Consider the following 20,127-nt stretch of genomic DNA (forward strand, 5'->3'; position numbering starts at 1 on the left):
TAGCATTTGTAGTACAATCTCTTCAGATGGATTATACGAACTAATTATACGAGCTAGGAGTAATAATAATAAATATATAATAAATATTTTACTAACAATCACGCCACATTAACTGGTCCCGTACTAAGTTCGTAAAGAACTTGTATTACAGGTACCAGATAACGGAAATAAATGTAAGATTTTTATTATACACATACATATATTTAATAAACATCCATAACCCTGGAAAAGACATTTCTACATTTATCATACAAATATCTTCCCTTGGCGGGATTCGAACGAGGAGTGTATTAATTTTTGACAATAATGGAAAGTTGCTGAATGCATTTTCTCGATTATGTTTTAGTAACAGTGCTATTTATGTATATGTGAAATTAGGACTAGAGTATCTTATAAATAATAGTCTAAGAGAAGCTACTACTGTTTAATACCATCATATTATCCGTCCACAATTATATATCATCGTTAGAAAGTTCTCTGATAGTGTAAATATGCAATCAAATATATATTTTTTCCTACCTATGCCGATAGCTTTGAGAGACTATATCAGCGTTACCCTAGCGTGTAGGTGAGCTTTAAGCAATAAATGAATATAAATTATAAAGGTGATTCGAACAAAAAAACTTAGACCTGGGCGACTACGCCCAGGTCTAAGTTTTTTTACAAACACTATGAATATGATAGTACAAACACTAGTTTGTACTATCATATTCCTGCTAAATGTTATTTCTCTGCAAATTTTGAACATTCACAAAAATCAATATAGTAAACAGACCAAACATTTTAATGAAACGCGCCGCAGTTCCTGAAGTTTGTAAATCAAATAAAACGAAAAGCCATAATAAAGCAGGTACCGCACGCACGGCTCTGATGACATCGGAAATTAAAGATAAATCCTGATAGGAGATGCGAATTCGGCACACGTTTTTCGGAATTTACAAAACAACGATATAAAGGCTTGAAATGTTCAACAGTAATATGTTTAGCCGTGAGATTAGATTAAATGAAAATGAGAATGAGCGGTTTCTTTTCATCTTCAGAAAGTCACTCAACGATGGCCGTGAATTTGACTCTATCCGGAATACAAACCTCCGCGAATAGTGAAGGTAAAATGGTAGTCCTAAAAACACATTGTAGTCGTCGTGGCCTAAAGGATAAGACGTCCGGTGCATTCGTGTTGAAGCGATGCACCGGTGTTCGAATCCCGCAGGCGGGTACCAATTTTTCTAATGAAATATGTACTCAACAAATGTTCACGATTGACTTCCACGGTGAAGGAATAACATCGTGTAATAAAAATCAAACCCGCAAAATTATAATTTGCGTAATTACTGGTGGTAGGACCACTTGTGAGTCCGCGCGGATAGGTACCACCGCCCTGCTTATTTCTGCCGTGAAGCAGTAATGCGTTTCGGTTTGAAGGGTGGGGTAGCCGTTGTAACTATACTGAGACTTTAGAACTTGTATCTCAAGGTGGGTGGCGCGTCTACGTTGTAGATGTCTATGGGCTCCAGTAACCACTTAACATCAGGTGGGCTGTGAGCTCGTCCACCCATCTAAGCAATAAAAAAAAAAGAAAAAAAAGAACATTGCTCGAAGAACCGCTGGAGCAGATAGGATTTCAGTCCACAGTCAAATACCAGTACACCGACCATGAGACAGTTCCTGCTGACATTGACACTACGCAAAATTGTAAGTGATACTAGTTTGGCGATGAAACTATGTATTGTTTTAAAAATAATTACTGGGAACCATGACTCCAAGAGTAAATGTGGGATCCAATGGTAGATGTCTTGTAAGCTCACACATGGGTGCGTAGGCACCATCCCCCTGCACATTTCTGCCGCCAAGTAGCATTCCAGTTTGAATGGTGGGGCAGTCGTTCCACTGTATAATCACTTAAAATCGGGTGGGCCGTGAGCTCATTCGAACATCGAGCAAAAAAAATGTCCTTGACAACAAACTGGATTGTATATTAGTATTGAAAATTTGATTTTACTGTTGTTAATCCGACTCAAGTTAATTTAATGTCAGATACACCGATTTACCTTTCAATCATAACCATTAACGTGTAATTGTTTAACTCGCGACAGATTCGCCGTAAGGCTAGAGAGAAAAGATACAACTTAGGACGAGCGAGAGTGAGAAAATAGACAGGCCGTCTGGCGAACCACTCGGCCTTGAAGAGAGGAAGAAGGCGAGCTAGGTCGTTTTTCTTACACACATTCTGTTTAGGGGCGTCGGCCACTAGATGTCTTATTACTAGTTTCTCATCGCACCTGTAGATCGCAGTGATCTTAGATTTTATTTTTAATGAGGGTTTAGATTATATATAGTTAGTTTTCTGTATATAATTTAAAATATAATAATACATATATAAATGGTGAAGAAGTTGTTTCTCTTATACACAGAATTCCCTATTACAAGCTAAATTTAATTTAAGTAAGGAAAATGAAGAAAATCACAATACTACACACCATAAAAGAACTTTCACTTCTTTCACGTGCTCCAAGTTGCACGCGCGCCATTATTGGTTTTTTTAAATATAAATCCATTCTTATCCTATATCACATCTTGAGCTAACATCAAACCGTAGAAGGGTTCGCGAGAGCCGAACCTTGATACGTTTTAATGAAGTAAAATTCAATATAAAATGTTTTGAAATCCATACATTAAGCTCGCCGTCCGTATGAAAACCAAACTCGAGCTCAGTTTTCAAGTTTCAGACATCTTTATTTGCGTTAATACCTTTGATCTCGCGCAGGTAGCTCCGGGCGATACATCGGAGCGGTTTTAATCCGCGCCGCCGACGGCAATCGCGCGGTAAGTCGTTTTAAATTAAAACTTATCTTGATACCCAATACTTTGGACTTACAGGAAGTTCGGAAAACGAACACCGATCGAGGAGACATTTCTCTTTATTAAATTAATCTTTAAGCGGACGTGTGACTGAGACCTTAGAACTATATCTCAAGGTGTGTGGCGCATTTACGTTGTAGATGTCTATGGGCTCCAGTAACCACCTAACACCAGGTGGGCTATGAGCTCGTCCACACATCTAAGCAATAAATAAAAAAAAAAACGTGCTGTGAGCCGCATCTGTTGTTAATATAGTTCGGTTTTTTTTTTATAAATTAATTTTCGTCGTTCGGGTCTAAGTGGAACTTTCACTCCTGTCATAGGGAGGGCGGCTCTGTACACTTTTCTATTTCTACCCCGCTATGATCGCATCTGCTTATCTAAAGAATAGTTCGCTCCGGGTATTTCAATATTGCAATAATTGTTACATCTTGTAAAAATGATTTTTTAAAATAATCTAATATATTCTTTTATCTAATATTTAAAAAAAAGACGTGCCCGCTGAGTTTCTTGCCAGTTCTTCTCAGGACGGAGGCTAGTTTTTGTGAATTGACGTTAGTTCTTTTTGACGTTCAACAAGTGTGTACTTTCATTTAAGTTGAATAAAAAAAAAAGATTTGATTTGAATAAAATAGTAGTAACATAGATGTTAAAATTTTTAATCACTATCACCATTAAAAATACGGCATTGTGTTTAACTACAACTCAGAACTATGTTCGAGGGCCTTAAAAAGGATTCTCACTCGGGCCACGTCCGTAATATAATCGATAGAATCGATCTGAGGCAATGCATAAGCAGCGGTTATAGTTTGGGATACATTTACTGTATACTTCTTGAACTAAAAAATACGCTTATTATTTTCGAAATTAAAACTTCCCGCGTGATAATATCAATAGTAATTGAAATTATGACTATCATACATAGACATACCCCGCTGAATTTCTCGCCATATCTTCTCAGTGGGTGGCCATTCCGCATCGGTGGTAGATTCTGTGAAGCACTGCCCTTGCTAGATCTAGTGTTAGTAAATTCTCTCAGGTTGAGCCCGTGAGCTCACCTACCCGTCGGCGAGGCTACCAAATAATAGGTTGGAAAAAAAAATCGACAGTTTTCGCGATTGACTTCCACGGTGAAGGAATAACATCGTGTAATAAAAGTGAAACCCGCAAAATTATAATTTGCGTAATTACTGGTGGTAGGACCTGTTGTGAGTCCGCGCGGGTGGGCACCACCGCCCTGCCTATTTCTGCCGTGAAGCAGTAATGCGTTTCGGTTTGAAGGGTGGGGCAGCCGTTGTAACTATACTGAGACCTTACAACTTATATCTCAAGGTGGGTGGCGCATTTACGTTGTAGATGTCTATGGGCTCCAGTAACCACTTAACACCAGGTGGGCTGTGAGCTCGTCCCCCCCATCTAAGCAATAAAAAAAAAATCGTAGAAATAAATAAATTACTACTTTTACGGTTCAATCTCGTTTTTTTAACTATCATAATATTTCTCCAGACGTTTCGAATAATTGCCAGTTTTCGTGGTAGGATCGAAAGCCTTAAAGTATTCGAAAATATAAAAGTTATTTTAATAATGTAACTAACACCCAAAATGTCTGGATACCATGCAAACATCGAAGCAACTAAATCCTGGCAAAATCCAATTAAAACTCATTTAAAACACCTTTTGTTTGTGTTCACCGCGTCGTACTAAAACTATTGACATTACTTTATTGTTTTATAAAAGAGCACGTACCAGTACAAAAATTCAAATTAACACGAATCCAAAATATATTCAAAGACACGTAAATGAATGAAATATGAATAAAATGTATATTTACTTTTACTATATACATTTTGTGTTTATTCCTTTGTCACTAATGTGCTCTTTAAGGTCAATTATCTTTTTGATTTACATATATAAATATGTCGTAGATAGTTTCTTTTTTTTTATTGATTTGATGAGTGGACGAGCTAACAGCCCCCCTGGTGTTACTGGAGTGGTTACTGGAGCCCATAGACATCTACAACGTAAATGCACCACCCACCTTGAGATATAACTTCTAAGGTCTCAATATAGTTACAACGGCTGCTCCAGCCTTCAATCCGAAACGCATTACTGCCTCACAGCAGAAATAGGCAGGATGGTGGTACCTACCCGTTCGGACTCACAAGAGGTCCTACCACCGTAGTGATTATAGATGGAGACCATACAGCATACTATTATACTATTTATTATGGTACCTGCGTCCGGTACTCTAATAGCGCTACAGTCGCATCGTTTGATACGAATGCACCCGGCGTCATATCCTTTAGGCTACAATGAATCTAGTGTTACTGAGTCCAGGCAACCCCCGACCGAGAGCCAGCGCTAAACTATAAAAACGATCCCTCGCTGTGCCCTTTGCCCTTTTTTTACACTTTTTTTGTGCGTGGCGTTCGTGTGTGCGGTTCTTGTTGAAACATGTTTGGGACTTGTGTAATTTTAACAGTTTTCGTTAATAGAATATTCAAATCATTTTGTTGGAAATTTTGGTAAATTCAGTGAAATATAATTAGGGTAGTTATTGGAATTTGGCAGTATTTCAATAAAACTCTAATCAGATTTCTTATGATGATGAAAATATATTTGCTCTCAAGCCACATCAGAAAACATTAGCACAGGTTGCACAGATAACACACATCAATTTGAATAATCTATACCAAAACGTTTACAAATACTTTTATGATCTACTATATAAATTTATTTATCTAACACCAGTTCTGTCTAATTTATTTTCTTTTTTTTAACTACCTCACCACTGATCGCTAATACTAGAGTAACGTAGAGTGATAACTTTCTAGGGTTTTAATGGTTTTGTTTACTATGAAAGCTCACGAACCTAACGTGAAATGTAAGTTTCATATAAAAGATTTAATGTCCTAAGTTTTACACTATCTTAAAGTTTCTATTTGTTGTGTTATTTAAAGAGCTATTTAATTTAGCGTCTGTTCGCGGTCTAGACAGAACGATTGCTTTCATGAATCCGCTTGTTTGCGGTTTCGTGCTGACAGAGAAGTGAATCGGCTTATATTATCTTGAATATGAATCAGAGATACGATTAGTTATTAAAGTCTGAAATGGCTTACGACAATGTTTTTTCTTTTCATTTAATTTAAAAAGTATTTCATTAATATTAATTTTTAAAAAACCTAAATGGCTTGGGTGCATCCTTTTAAAATTTATCTGATATTTGTTTTTATTGTACAGCAAAAAATACATAATTTTCCCTAAATATAACTTAATTTTTTCCTTCAGTTAACTTTGAAACATTTGTATTTCTAAGTTTAGTAGTAGTGTATACAATGACTATACAATTGTAGAACTCAAGTCTCAATGTGGATGCCGGCATCTGCGTTGCGATGTCTATGGCCTTCTGTGATTTAACTAACACCAGTCTCAACTTTATTATGTAAAAATTCATCAATCTAGAAAACCCGAACGCATGACTCTTTAGATAAAAATAGGCAGGACTTATCCTGGCAGTAGCTATCCGAGCGTGCTCAGATTAGGCCGTACCACCAGATTTAGTACAATGGTTTTAATTTTTGACATTAAGTGGGTAGAAACGTCCAAAGTAATTTCAAAGTAAGCGGCCATTGGAGTCCGTGGATACCATGAATCATAGAAATCAAATCAGATCGTGTGATTATTGTTGGACTGAAGAAGACAGCGATACTTAAATAACAAAACAATCTTAGTAGTGAAGTTGCAAAACAAAAAAACACGATGTGTTTCGTCATTAAAATTTTCAGGTGGGTTTCACGAGTAAGAGCCTTCGCTGGCTTCTAAAATATGCTTAAAACAACAAACCTACTTTAATTTCCGAGGACGTGCCCACGCTTCCCCTCATCTCAAACAAATTTATATGGGGACACCGAAATTTCTCTCCGAAATCTCTACATTCCAACTTCGGGAACAGATTAAGAACATTAAACTCGAAATAACATCGGCTTCCTAAAACGCGTATGCTAATTGTTCGATGTTCATAAATTAAGGAATTTAATTGACTAAGAAGCTACGAGTACCTTCTGTGTCTTCAATTGTTTTTAAGGCATTATACACATCATGCAGTATTTTCTTCGGTATTCGCGACTCATAGATATAATTATAAACGCTTTTACAGTTTAATCTCACCTTTATTATTTTCATTATATTTATTACTACTGGCTGACCCGGCAGACTTCGTAGTGCCTTGACCGATAAATGAAATAAAATAAAATAAACTTAAAACAAACAAAACGACTCCGTCCGACGGGGGACACATCAAAGGAAAAACAAAATTGTTATTTTTTTGTTTTTTTTTCCGAGAATTTTCATATTTATCTACCTTCCAAACCTTCTCTGGACTTCCACAAATAATTCAAGACTAAAATTAGTCAAATCGGTCCAGCCGCTCTCGAGTTTTAGCGAGACTAACGAACAGCAATTCATTTATATATATATATATATAGATTATTTATGACACTAAATAAAAATATTACATAAAACATATGCCCTGAAATAAAGATTCTCTTCCTCTTTTAGTTGAAGCCGGTTCAAACAAAAGAAAAAAAGAAAACAGATTAAAGTACGTAAAACATAATAAAAGTATCTCTGGTTTCGGTGTAGATAGAAATATTTACCGTACAGCCTCGACCAACGTCTCGTAATTAGTTTGAATGTTTACGCTCCTTAGAATAACCGACAGCCAACTTAAAACTGTGTATACAAACCAACCTGGCGGGCAATTGCTATACCTTTCTCTGTTATCATCTTATTAGGTAACCAAGATTTCCCTTATAATCCTAGTGGATCTACGACTATTATACATTTAGGTTCAGTCTTGGATTAAGATATATTTCATTTAAGATGTGTATATTTGCGACTTTTTATTTTTCAGAGCCCCCTAACACGGGAAACCATGCCGTACTGGTAGTAGGACCTCTTTCCGCACGGGTAGGTATCACAGTCCTGCCTATTTCTGCCGTGAAGCAGTAATGCGTTTCGGTTCGAAGGGTGGGGCAGCCGTTAACCATACTGAGACCTTAGAACTTATATCTCAAGATGGGTGGCGCATTTACGTTGTAGATATCTGTGGGCTCCAGTAACCACTTAACAAGGATGCGGACTGTGAGCTCTTCCACCCATCTAAGCGATAAAAAAAATTGTGGCCATTGAATTTTACAATTGCATAGTCAGCCACCGCCTAATTCCGACTACTGGGCATCACTATCCATACTCATTCACAGCGCTTTTATAGAGAACCCGTTTGCCACGGTCGATCCGGCTTTGATACGAGGTCGTTTCCTAGGTGGTCCTATTACTGAATAATCTAATACGAGCTTTGAGAATAGTCTCCAGAGGTAGCGGTAATTCTACTAATTACTAAACAATTGAGATACAAGCATCATGTCTCAAGGTGGATGGCGGTATTCACGTTGTGACATCTATGAGTTTAAGTAACCACTCAGCAACTTGTGCGTGTTGTGAGCAACCGTCAAAAAAATACTAGTTATAATAATAGTATTGCTTACGCCCAACAAAAACCATTTGTATTAATAATACAGTTTGAATAAAATTTCGTCGATTTCGTTCTAAGCAAATAGAGATAGAAAATGTATACATGATTTATAATATTATAATAAAAACATAATTAGCCTTCTTATTTAAAAGATTCTACAAAGAAAAATTCATGACAGCTAAAAAGTAAATACGATAAATTACTCAACTTCATGTCACCAATTCAAGTCAATCGCCATTGACATTGCGTTTGAATATTAACCCCTGCTTTATTAGGGATGCATTATATCGTCCAGTCTCCTTCATGGTGTATACACAGGACCTTTGTTTGAATACCTTAATTTAAATAATAAATTTCGCGTGTAACAGGCAGCCCATCGAATTAGCCAATTACGCGAGATTAGTTTGCTTTAGCCTCAAAGCGGTAATCAACTTAACATGAACAAACTAGTAAGTAAGTCAGCGACTGAAAAATTGTATAGTTTTTTTTTATTGCCCTTGTAGGTAGACGAGCATACGGCCCACCTGATGGTGAGTGGTTACCGTCACCCATGGACTTCAGCAATGCCAGGGGCAGAGCCAAGCCGCTGCCTACCGATAATTCCATGATAACGTCTTTGCGCTAAAATATTATTTGAGAAATTATGCCACCTTTTTTACCTACATATTACTCGATTATGTATCGATTAGATTTAATTAGAATTATCAAAAGTCACTACGTCCATTTTAAGATCATTTTAGCAATGCATTACTGCCTCTAGGAATGAGATCCCCTTCGCGGGGAGGGGACAGAATGGCCTTAATAATAAGCTGTACCTTGGAATCGCCATTTTTCTCAAACGACAATAATCACTTAGTCTCTCCTAGGCTTCTGATGGAGTGGGGGGCTGCTTTTGGGCTTTCACGATTTTGGACAACAAATAATAGAGTTATTGAATTTTAAAGTAGGGAGATATTGCAAAATATTTTCGTAAAACAAGGCATGCTTATGCATATCATTGGATATAAACGTGTCCACTTACAATTACGTTACGATTCATAAATCGAACGAAACCCTACAACCGCAACCGTCATCTGTATTCATAAAGGAAGACAGAACATTTTCCGCTATTGCATAAGTTACCCCCTATCTTTCTACAGGAATAGGCAATTTTTTACGATGCTAACGCCTTACGTAAGGTCCCATCGGTGAAGTACCTCAAGATATCAGACTGTCGACGATTTCATTCTCATTTTATAGGCATCGTCATATAAATTCCGTTGAGTCGTTGCGATCTCGAATTCCTGCGTACAACCCTGCCGAGGTATACTGAATCCTAAGGATACTTCTTTTAGTGTCACTTACGACTGAACATGTTTTATTACTAGCCTTATCTGTTTCCCGTTTACTCTTTGAACACTAATTATTTCGGCATAAAATGTTCGCAAACATAAACATGTTTAGGATGTAGATTATTACGATGAACTTCTTTTGTAACTTCAATTACGAGTCCCTATAGATTCTCGAATTCGGTAAAAACTACTTTTGCGGTTTTCTTTTTGTTTCAAGGTAGCTTATTTTCTATTTCACTATCTATTACATTTTTGCTTGTTATTTTATATATTTTTATTTCATTTACAGGTGAATAACCTCACGGCCCACGTGTTGTTTTAGTAAATAAATGGAATAATAAATAAGTAGGATGATTGTACCTACCCGCATTGAATTACAATACGCCCCTACAATCAGTAAATACGCAAATCGAGAAATTTTGCGTGTTTGATATTTCATCAGAGAAAGAAATTGAATTGATTCCTTAGAAAAATTGGTACCTGACCGCGATATTGGAAAGCCGCCATAATTCCATTACTTAGTGTAAGTACAATAGATGTCTTTTCATTTAGACAATGATGACTAAAAAATTAATAACACTATGATAGTTTTCAAAGTGATCGATGAAGTTACGGCAACACATACAACTGCGATTATTAGTGTAATTATGACTAGTAGTAGTGTTTTAGGCGGATTTGATATTTATTTAGGCTGCCGAGAGGTACTAATGTGTTCAGCTTAGCAGGATACGAAACCCGATTTACAAAACAAATAATTGTGAATAGACATGCTTCAACAAAAACCGACTTCAAATGGCGTGATATTGAGTTATTGAGTTATTCATCTATTTGTCGCGTACGTACTTAATGCAAATGTAAGACTTAGATGGCTTTCTCATGGACACCATTATCAGAACTGGACTAAATTGAAATGGGACCATACAGGAAGTGTCAGCTTTTTAATAAAAAAAGAATCATCATAATCTATTCACCCAGTCAAAAGTTATGAAGTAACAAACATAGAAAAAAAAAGTTCAAATTTATGTTTCAACGTGAGTTGAGATGTCAATGAACTGATTAGAATCCATTAAAGCCTTAGGAATGAAAAATACTTAGAGATTTGGATAGACAAACGCTCTAGCTCGCCATGTAAACTTTACGAAGCCTTTTTTCCCAGACTTATAATGTGCACGAGTTTTTCTTTACTCCTTGGCACTGAGCACGGTCTTTCAAAGTGTCTAAATTTGAAATGTGGTGTTGGCGCAAAATGTTGGGCGTATCATGGACGGAGCGCCGAACAAATGTATCGATTCTCGAGGAGCTAAACGTCAAGACCCGTCTATCTACAATCTGTATGCAGCGTCTCCTCAAGTACTTCGGACACGTGGCCCGACAAAATCCTGAGAACTTGGAAAAATTAATAGTTGTAGGTCACGCGGAAGGAAAGAGAAGTCGAGGAAGATTGCCAACCAGGTGGACGGACATTATCAAGGATGCCACAAACACCAGCGTCCCGGACGCCATTAAGCAGGCCGAATGCAGGCAACATTGCAGGAAGCTGGTGCAAAAACTGGACCAAGGTGGTCACGACCCTCAGTAATGAGGAAACGACAAAGAAGAAGAAGAAATTTAAACATTTATTGCGAATAGTGCTTTTTATCATAATGCTGAAATTATGGAACATGTCAAGTACTTGTAGAGAATTCGCCGTAATATGAAATCGTAAAATTTCATCGTTCTCTAGTCTCCTTTGGAAATTATGTTTACGTAATTGATTTCAAATGACAACATGAAAAATGTTATTACCAGAGCAAAGGTTGTCTAATTTATTAAAGGTATTTCTTATTAAATGTATTCCGTTATTATCATTTGAAACCTAGTCTGGTTATTTACTTGATTATTTGAGTTCGACTACCACTAGCATTATACTGAGTGGGAATCAAATTTATATAAAAAAACTTAGTTCCAAATACATTTCTTGGGAGATTTAACTCATTTAAATTTTTCTTTTTAAATTTTTACTAGTGCCTTTATTTTAAATTACTGAAGTCGAAATCTTAGTCTGGACGATAAAAACTACCTGAAGATACGTTCTTTTTTTAAAGTTTATTGACCTTGACACACATAGGTTGTATTTATTACCAAAAAAAATAATATTTGAAATCTAAACACACGAGGATACTCAAGATACTGTGGATACAATTAGCGCTAAACAATACCGTACTCAAGACACTGAGTAAACCCATGTAAATATCCACTACTATGATTCTACGCTAGCTTCTAAATTTTGGATGCATTATGTGTAACGATACATACAAGGTCAGGCAATTAATCACAGAACCCTGGATCGCATTACGTCAGTGAACCAACAAGAGAAGTAAGTCGCTTTCATTTCCGCGCCGCAGTCTCCTAACTAGAAAAAAATCTTAATAGTTCCTAGCTTACTACGGTAGTAAAAAGAGAAATAAAAACAAACTTAATATAATATATTATAAAATGTTAGCGTTTCAACATACATTTTTGTTTATAATCTGTATTCCATGCTTGCCCGAGTATGCGAGCGTTATAATTAACTTCCGAGGACATGTTTTATTTGTAATACAGCTTCAGCTCGTCTGTCAGCACAGAATAAGTAGGGATTTTTATATCAGATGCTAATTAACAACAACTATACAGTTTTGTGACTATTTCGATATATATTTTTTATGAATTTATTTATATATATTTATTAGGTGAAAAAGCTAAACAAAAAATCTTCTTCTTCTTTTCCTTGACCCCCCCTTTCTTATCCCACTAGTTGGCATCGGCATAACTATTTTTTTTCTTCCGTTCTCTTCTATATGCCGTCAAATCAACACACATTCCTCTCTCTCTCTCTCATATCGTCATTCACACACTCCATCCAAGTCTTCTTCGGTTGACCTCTTCCCCCTCTACCTCTAAAGTCAATATTGGTGAATGTGGGCCAGAATGATTTCGAGTGATGATGGCACATTGGTAGGCGTAGTATGGGTAGATTTCCCACAAGCTGGACGATCGGTTGAAGGTTGCTGTAGGAAGATGCTGGGTACGGTCAAGGCGGGACCGGCTACAACGGTGATGATTAACGAGGCCGGGGTCTAGCAATTGACTTCTGTAGGCTGATGATAATTATCCGGATAATTTAATCATCTACTTTAATCGAAAAAATCTGTCTTTACGATTGTGGTTATTGCATTGACGAATTAGTCCAGCCAATAATTCAATTTAACTAATAATCATTAATTAGGTCTTTGACTGGAAAACAACTTTAACATACAAAAAACTTTTCCCGAACATTTCCAGCACTATTAATCATTCTATTAATTACCAACAAAACTTTGACTGTACAATTCTCCATCATTTAAACCTTAACAACCTGTACAAACGGCCTCAAAGAGCTTCTGAAAAATTGATACAATCCTTTTAGTTCCCGCAAGGTCTCTTGAATAAATAAGCGTTGGTGCAGCCTTATTTCGACCTAACTCAATGCTAACAAGTTCCCGGAAACGACTAGCGAATTTCGTCCTTATTGTTTGCAAGCTTAGGTTCAAGCGGTAATATTTTGTGTGTCAACAAACAAAAGTCTGGAAGTTAAAGAAACGATACCAATGTTTATAGAAAAATGGAGATTTACACTTTGTAAGTCTCTGTTGGTTATGGAATTCTTTTTGTTTTTTGTTTATTTTTCTTTGTTCTTTTAATATTCCGAAATATTATTTATTATGTACCTAAAATTTATTTAAAATAAATAATGTTTCGGCTACATCAGTTAAAGATTAATAAATTTTCAAATATGCTGAGTCTCCAACTACATTTTAAGTACAAATTAATTTTGTGAGATATACTTTTTTTTAACTAAAAGATTAAAAAAAATAAAAACTTGTTTTTTAATTTTAATCCGAAGATTCATTTTACATAATGTACTTCGCGTTACGTTCCACCGAAGTAAACCCGATTATATACTAATAAAAATACTCCACATTCATCAAACGCGTGTGCAGCGAACATTCGTGCTACATTGAATACTGTCGTCATTATCCTGCCCACTATTCTTTCCACATACGTGTAGGATAAATTAATTGCAAGAAAGGATAACGGCAGCTTGTAGCAGCTAATGGTCACTGGCAAGGTGGAGGGAAGAAGACCACGAAGTAGAGGCCCGACACGTTGGATTGACCAGATCCGCACTACCCTCGACACCACAGTTCACGATGCTCTACACTCGGTGGTAAATAGAAGCAAATGGCGTGGAATAATCCGGAATAAACTCTTGTTGGAGGTGGTCACAATCCTCAGTATTGAGGAAAGCGAAGCAAGAAGATTTAGGATAAAAGCTGACTGTGTCTTATGCACGGCTTACACAAATCTTATCATTTAGTAAGTTAATGATGATGATAATAAAACATATTGTCATTTCCACCCACCGATAATTAATGACAGCAGACGATGACAGAAACCGCCAGCATAGGTATTTTCGTGTAAATTTAAGACACTAAATTTAATTATTTCATCGATTTAGATCGAGCATTGCGATGGAGGCCGTTCGTGAATAAATTCGTCACTTTTTCATGTTAGTAGTAGAAAATTTAAACTCTATCCAGCACTGCTTCTGGTCTTCAATTTTTGAAAAAGGTAATTAAATTCGACTTAGTTTGACGGTAGGCATCGCTAAGACAATATCTTGCTGATGTCTGCGATATACGATATAACATACCGATGACAATAAAAAAAAAATTCCACAAAAACACGTGATGCCTCAAACTTCGAACATTAAATTTCACCGGCCACTATCTATAATTAACCGTACCTCTAATCTAATATCTAATAATTGAGAAACTAACGTTTAAAAGTTTCCAAACGTCCTGAAGCAGGTACAATGCAGCCGCCGAAATTCGATAGGCTAAGTTCAAGGCGTGCCATTTAAACTTCGCGAAATAGCTTTTCAGTTAATCGTGGTCGTTTGCGAGGAGCACCTCCGAAGGGTGACGATAATTTAGACAAACTTCTTTGTAACCATTCCGGGAAACTTTAGATAAGTCATTTCTTACACCAGAATATTTTTCGGATAAAGATTACTTTTGTTGGTGAGCGATTATGTTTTTTTTCCCATGGAACAAAAGAAGTGTAGTATATATCTAGCAGTTATAATATAAAATAATGACAAGATAAAGAATGAGTATTATATATTAGAGGAAGTGTGAATGTAGCTACGGTAATCAACAAATTAAAGAGCGGTCGGTTAGCGTGGTATTGACATGTGATGCGTAGAGAGGAGATGCATGTGACTAGGAATGTATGGAAATGGTAGTGAAAGGTAGAAGGGAAGAGGTCAACCGAAGAAGACATGGATGGAGTGTGTGAATGACGATATGAGAGGAGTGGGTGTTGAGATGGCGGCTGATAGAAGAGAATGGAAGAGAAAAATTAGCTGTGCTGACTCCACCTAGTGGAATAAGGTGGAGAAAAAGGAGAGTCATAATTTAAAATAATGAATTGTTTATTCAATCTAATAGACAAACATTTAAGGTACATGCAATTGAGATCAGCAATCCTGGCCATAGACAGGAAAATAATTGAATCTTGCCCGTCACAATTTTACGATTCCAAAAAGACTTAATAACCCAGTCCTTTCAAAGAAACGTAAGTGTTTTTCTCCTTCAACATCATCGTGGAAATAGATAAAATCTCTAGGAGGCGGCAAAATAATTGATTCTCTTGAATTGTTTTGTTTTGTCTGAATGAAACTATGCCTATTGTCTGGATACTGATAACAGACACAACTTTTCAAAGGAAATCCAGCGAGTGTCTTATTTAAATTTGTATCAGCCCAGACGAATATGTGGAAAATAATGTGACACGAATTTTAAGTGCTTTTAAATTGAAATAATTTTTAAAGTAATATAACAGAGTAACTTTGGCGGTTATTCGTAATGTCATTTGAGCCAATTTTTAACATGGTTTGAATAGCTTGACCTGTTTAAAAATGTATTTCTTTACATAATGAAATCTTTGAAATGAATGTTGGAAATTGTAGACAGTGAAATAAAAATATTTCCAATGCTCAAAAACATTATCTTTCTGGTTGCAACGAAATATAATCATGGTAAAACTAAAGTTAATCTTTCATACCACAACATTAGACTGAATAGAAAACGTAACACTCTTGCAGTTATGATAAAATAAAATGATTACAACGCGCTGTGGCAAATTGAATTCTTTTTCACATATAGAGAAATGACGGAAGTATAAAACACGGATCAAGATATTTATCGTCGAAGCGGCTTACTTCACACACCTACAGAAACCTCGCTCAGTCTCAGGTACATAAATACCGTTGAATCCTGATGGTTGTTCTAAAAGGGAAATGAAGTTTTGTTACCTGCCAACAAAAAAGGAAATTTGAGGGTAGTTCGCTCCTCAAATTTGATCTTTTGCTTGAAAGTTGATCGGTCCCTAATTTTCGGTGTTGAAGAGAAAAAACACGAAATTCGCCAACATTTTAGAGGATTACAGTCTTTGCTTTCGATAAGCGGTTCGAAAGACAAATTTGAAAATAGGTCAAGTTTTACGTCACAATTTTCTTAGAGAGCTAAGAATCTTGCTATAAAAAGTCTCATACTTTTACAATAATTATAATCTCGATTACATTTCATTCATATACTTTACGAGTACTAGTTAACAGTAGTCTTTTTTTTTAAATAAAGTCTGCGATTCACAGAAATCATAGTACATAGAGTATTATTATATTAGATGAATGAAGAAAACGTCGAAAGCCGTGTTTTTTCTTTGTCGTATGACTCTTTTCAGAGTAGTCGTGGTCGTCAGTCAATAATACCATTGCTGTAGGCAGATTTTAACAATTTATTTGAAATTGAAACAAAAGTAAACGAAAAAATTACAAATTACATAATTTTAATTATAATAGTTTAGAGATCTCCCTGTGTTAGTTCGCTTTACGTAAGACACGTCCTGGTTTCTTACCGGATCTTCTCAGTGGGTTACAATTCCGATCCGGTGGTAGATTCTGCGAAACACTGCTCTTACACTGACCAGTCGGGGTTAGCAATTCTCTAAGACTGAGCCCGTAAGCTCTCCTGCCTAGTTACTTATGCGCATAATTGGAATAGCCCCTTAGGCTACCAGCGATTAGGTAGGCAAATATATATGTATAATGATATGGAATACTTCCTTCATAATTAATCTTCTATCGTCTTCTTCTATATCTATCTATATATATAAAAATGAATTGCTGTTCGTTAGTCTCGCTAAAACTCGAGAACGGCTGGACCGATTTGGCTAATTTTGGTCTTGAATTATTTGTGGAAGTCCACAGAAGGTTTCAAAGGTGAATAAATATGAAAATACTCGGAATTATATAAAAACAAACAATTTTGTCTTTCCTTTGATGTGTCCCCCGTCGGACGGATTATTTTTGTTTGTTTTAAGTTTATTTTATACAAAAGTTTAGGTCTTTTACTTATCGATTGAGGTACTACGAAGTCTGCCGGGTCAGCTAGTATACAATAAAATACTTAATTGGTTTTTCTGTGATATAATAAGAGAACAACGTTTAAAGCCTTTAATCTCTTTTAAAATCAGAGGAAGTGTGAAAGTAGCCCCGATAATCAACAAATTAAAGAGCAGACGGTTAGCGTGGTATGGAAATGTGATGCGTAGAGAGAAGATGCATGTGACTAGGAGATGTATATTTACAACCTTCCTACTTATTTATTATTATTATTTACTGCCAAACAGTCATGCGTTCCGGTTCGAAGGTTGGAACATATTTAATAAAACTAAAGCCTCAACCTCGTGTTTGAAGGTGAGCTGCGGTCGCGCTGTGCTGTCTATGGGCTCCACCAAACACTACGTAGGATCTTCGATCTCACACTACGTGTGATGTTTTGATTTTGACTGTTTGCAATTGAAATTCAAACGATCTTCAATAGCCTGGTACGCAATAAAAAAATATATGTAGTGTCGTGGAACACCGGATAGGAACGAAGTTCCTTATTATAAAAATATAAATTTTAAGTTCTATTCGAGGTGTAAAGAACATAATTATTCAGGTACACATTTTTTATTGTGTTTTTTTTTAATTGATAAAAATAAATAAAAACTACTTCACAAAGTTATCAACTTTATTTTATTCACAATGATTTATAAAAAATATATAATAAAATAATATGTTATTTTTTGTACGTTATTACAAAGTTAAGTCGTACACTGTGTGCATTACTAATAAAAATCTTACGTTACGGACGTTTTTTTCCCGGTTACGGTACCCCTCCGCATCGTCCCATAAGGAACTTCGTTCTAATAAATTAATTCATTATTGTGTTCCAAACACTTTTGTTACCAACAACAATATTATTAATTTTTTATCAATTTTTTTTTTTTTTATATTTTATCGAACCTTACGAAAAACAATAAGTGTTTCGGGAAAATTTTATGTTTTTGACAGTAATAGATGAAGTGCCCAATACAATTATGGCTCAAAGATAGAAAATGGATTATTTTACAAAAATATTACTACAACAAGCTTAACTATATTTTTTTCATAATCTCATACTAACACGTAAGTCGGTCTTGTTTATCTACAGAGCTTAATTACCAAGAAACCTAATGACGTACAATTTTAATAGTCCCTCAGAGAATCATCTGCATTGTTAAATATTGGGGCGGATGAAATATGTGCTGTATATGGAGCGGCTGAAGGATAATATTTCCTTGGATAATACGAACATGAGATACGACGCAATAATTATATCTGTCTGTTTTATGAGAAATTTATTTTGAGATTAGACTAACATTGGCTTATTTTTCTGTATTAGAAAAAATGTGTCACTGTAAGCAAAACACATTTTAACTGCTCGGATAACTCATTGTCAAATTGGGTGTGATTCTCAACTACTAAACTATTCCACGAATACGCTCGAAGCTAAAGTTATCCCCATAGTTCTGAAGGTATGTAACAACGTATCTCTTTGACTTGACAGATTTGAGAAGTCTAATATAACAATTGCGTCTGAATTCTTCGAGGTCAACGCCCGACGTATCGTTACCGAACCAATTGTCGAAACACAACACGGATTCCTGAAAATGTTCATCTGGAAAAGTAAATTGTTTAGTCCCCCAGAGGTCACCCAAAACAAGTTTTTGTTACTCCCGCGACACTCCTACACGCTACAATATTGAAAATGACGGACAGAGCCTCGAACAGTATGACTTGTTTATTGGATTTTGTTTTAACAAACATATTGGACGAAGCCCACGGAATGACGAAATAAAAATAACGATCTTTGAAATACTTTTTTATTTGAAGGCCACATTGACTTTGATGTGACATATAGTATATTATTAAGTTAATACGAAGGTATTAAAGTTCTGAAATATTACATGTTTTTACAAACAAAAAGTTTATGCCTTAATAAAATGTGGTCTAAAAACAAAAACGAAATGTTAATTTAAATCTGGGATGTATATCAAGTTCAATGAAGTAATTAAAAGTGTGAAAATTAAGAAACAGTGACGACACCCACAATTTTCTGACAGATTCTTGAGTATTGAGCCTTTAGTTGAAATTTAGTTGGTTAAAATACATGTAGTAAATTTTACAATATACCAAATACACTTCACAGCAAAAATACCGCCACCTTCCTTAGTTGTATTGCTTACAATCACACCTTAAACTGAAAAAAAAAATACTTTTTCTACTTCAACACGTGTCCGCCCAATGCTGAGTGAAGGTCTCTTCATATGCATTCCCTTCTATTCAGTCTCTTGCCTTTCCGATCCACTGACTGCTTCGCGGTAAGGTTGAAAGACCTCGGCATGCTGTACGGCCCGATCCGTACCAGAGTTGTGCCAAAGAAACTCAGATTTCGAAGTGTGAATGTTGAGTTTAGGACCACGGTCCGGGACCTCGGGTGCGATGTTGACCATTCGCTGGACACGGTTGCCCACGACGATCGCATTATCGGTCAGACCCGCGCGGATAGGTTTCTGCTGATACTTGTGTTTGGGCTTCCGAACCGCTCCTGCCTCATATACGCTGCTATGGCTTGATATGACCTCTTTTCGCCGTCCCAGTGAGCCAGGCTGCAAACCCAGCAGAACCTTTCCCTCGGTACTATTGTTCTTGCATATGATTGTTGATTTTTTATAGTATTAGATGTGCAAAAAAAATATCGATAAACAGCCTTATTATAATCCATAAAAAATCCTTTTTAGAGGACACACAACACTAAGCCCAGCGATAGATTTGTTTGCGCAACGCGATTAAAATTAAACAAACAATTATTTCTAAATTTCAAATACTCGTATGTAACTCGACAACGTACTCAGCTTATTTAACTACAACACAATCACAAAATTGTTATTAACAAGTAAATAAATTTCGTA

General features: G+C 36.0%; 1 protein-coding gene and 1 long non-coding RNA gene across 3 annotated transcripts in view; one reads left to right on the forward strand and one right to left on the reverse strand.

Annotated features, from left to right (window-relative positions):
• Positions 1–20,127, reverse strand: part of LOC134199939 (uncharacterized protein K02A2.6-like) — a 933,609-nt gene that overhangs the window by 458,748 nt on the left and 454,734 nt on the right. The window lies entirely within an intron of this gene.
• On the forward strand, positions 8,631–19,031 carry LOC134199949 (uncharacterized). 2 transcript variants are annotated; one of them, XR_009974645.1, is made up of 3 exons: positions 8,631–8,841; positions 10,013–10,246; positions 18,723–19,031. It is a non-coding gene; the product is annotated as an uncharacterized LOC134199949 (long non-coding RNA). The 2 variants fall into 2 exon arrangements; XR_009974644.1 differs by lacking the exon at positions 18,723–19,031 and adding an exon at positions 10,880–11,693.

The sequence above is a fragment of the Bombyx mori genome, chromosome 13, assembly GCF_030269925.1.
Source record: "Bombyx mori chromosome 13, ASM3026992v2".
NCBI classification, from domain to species: domain Eukaryota; kingdom Metazoa; phylum Arthropoda; class Insecta; order Lepidoptera; family Bombycidae; genus Bombyx; species Bombyx mori.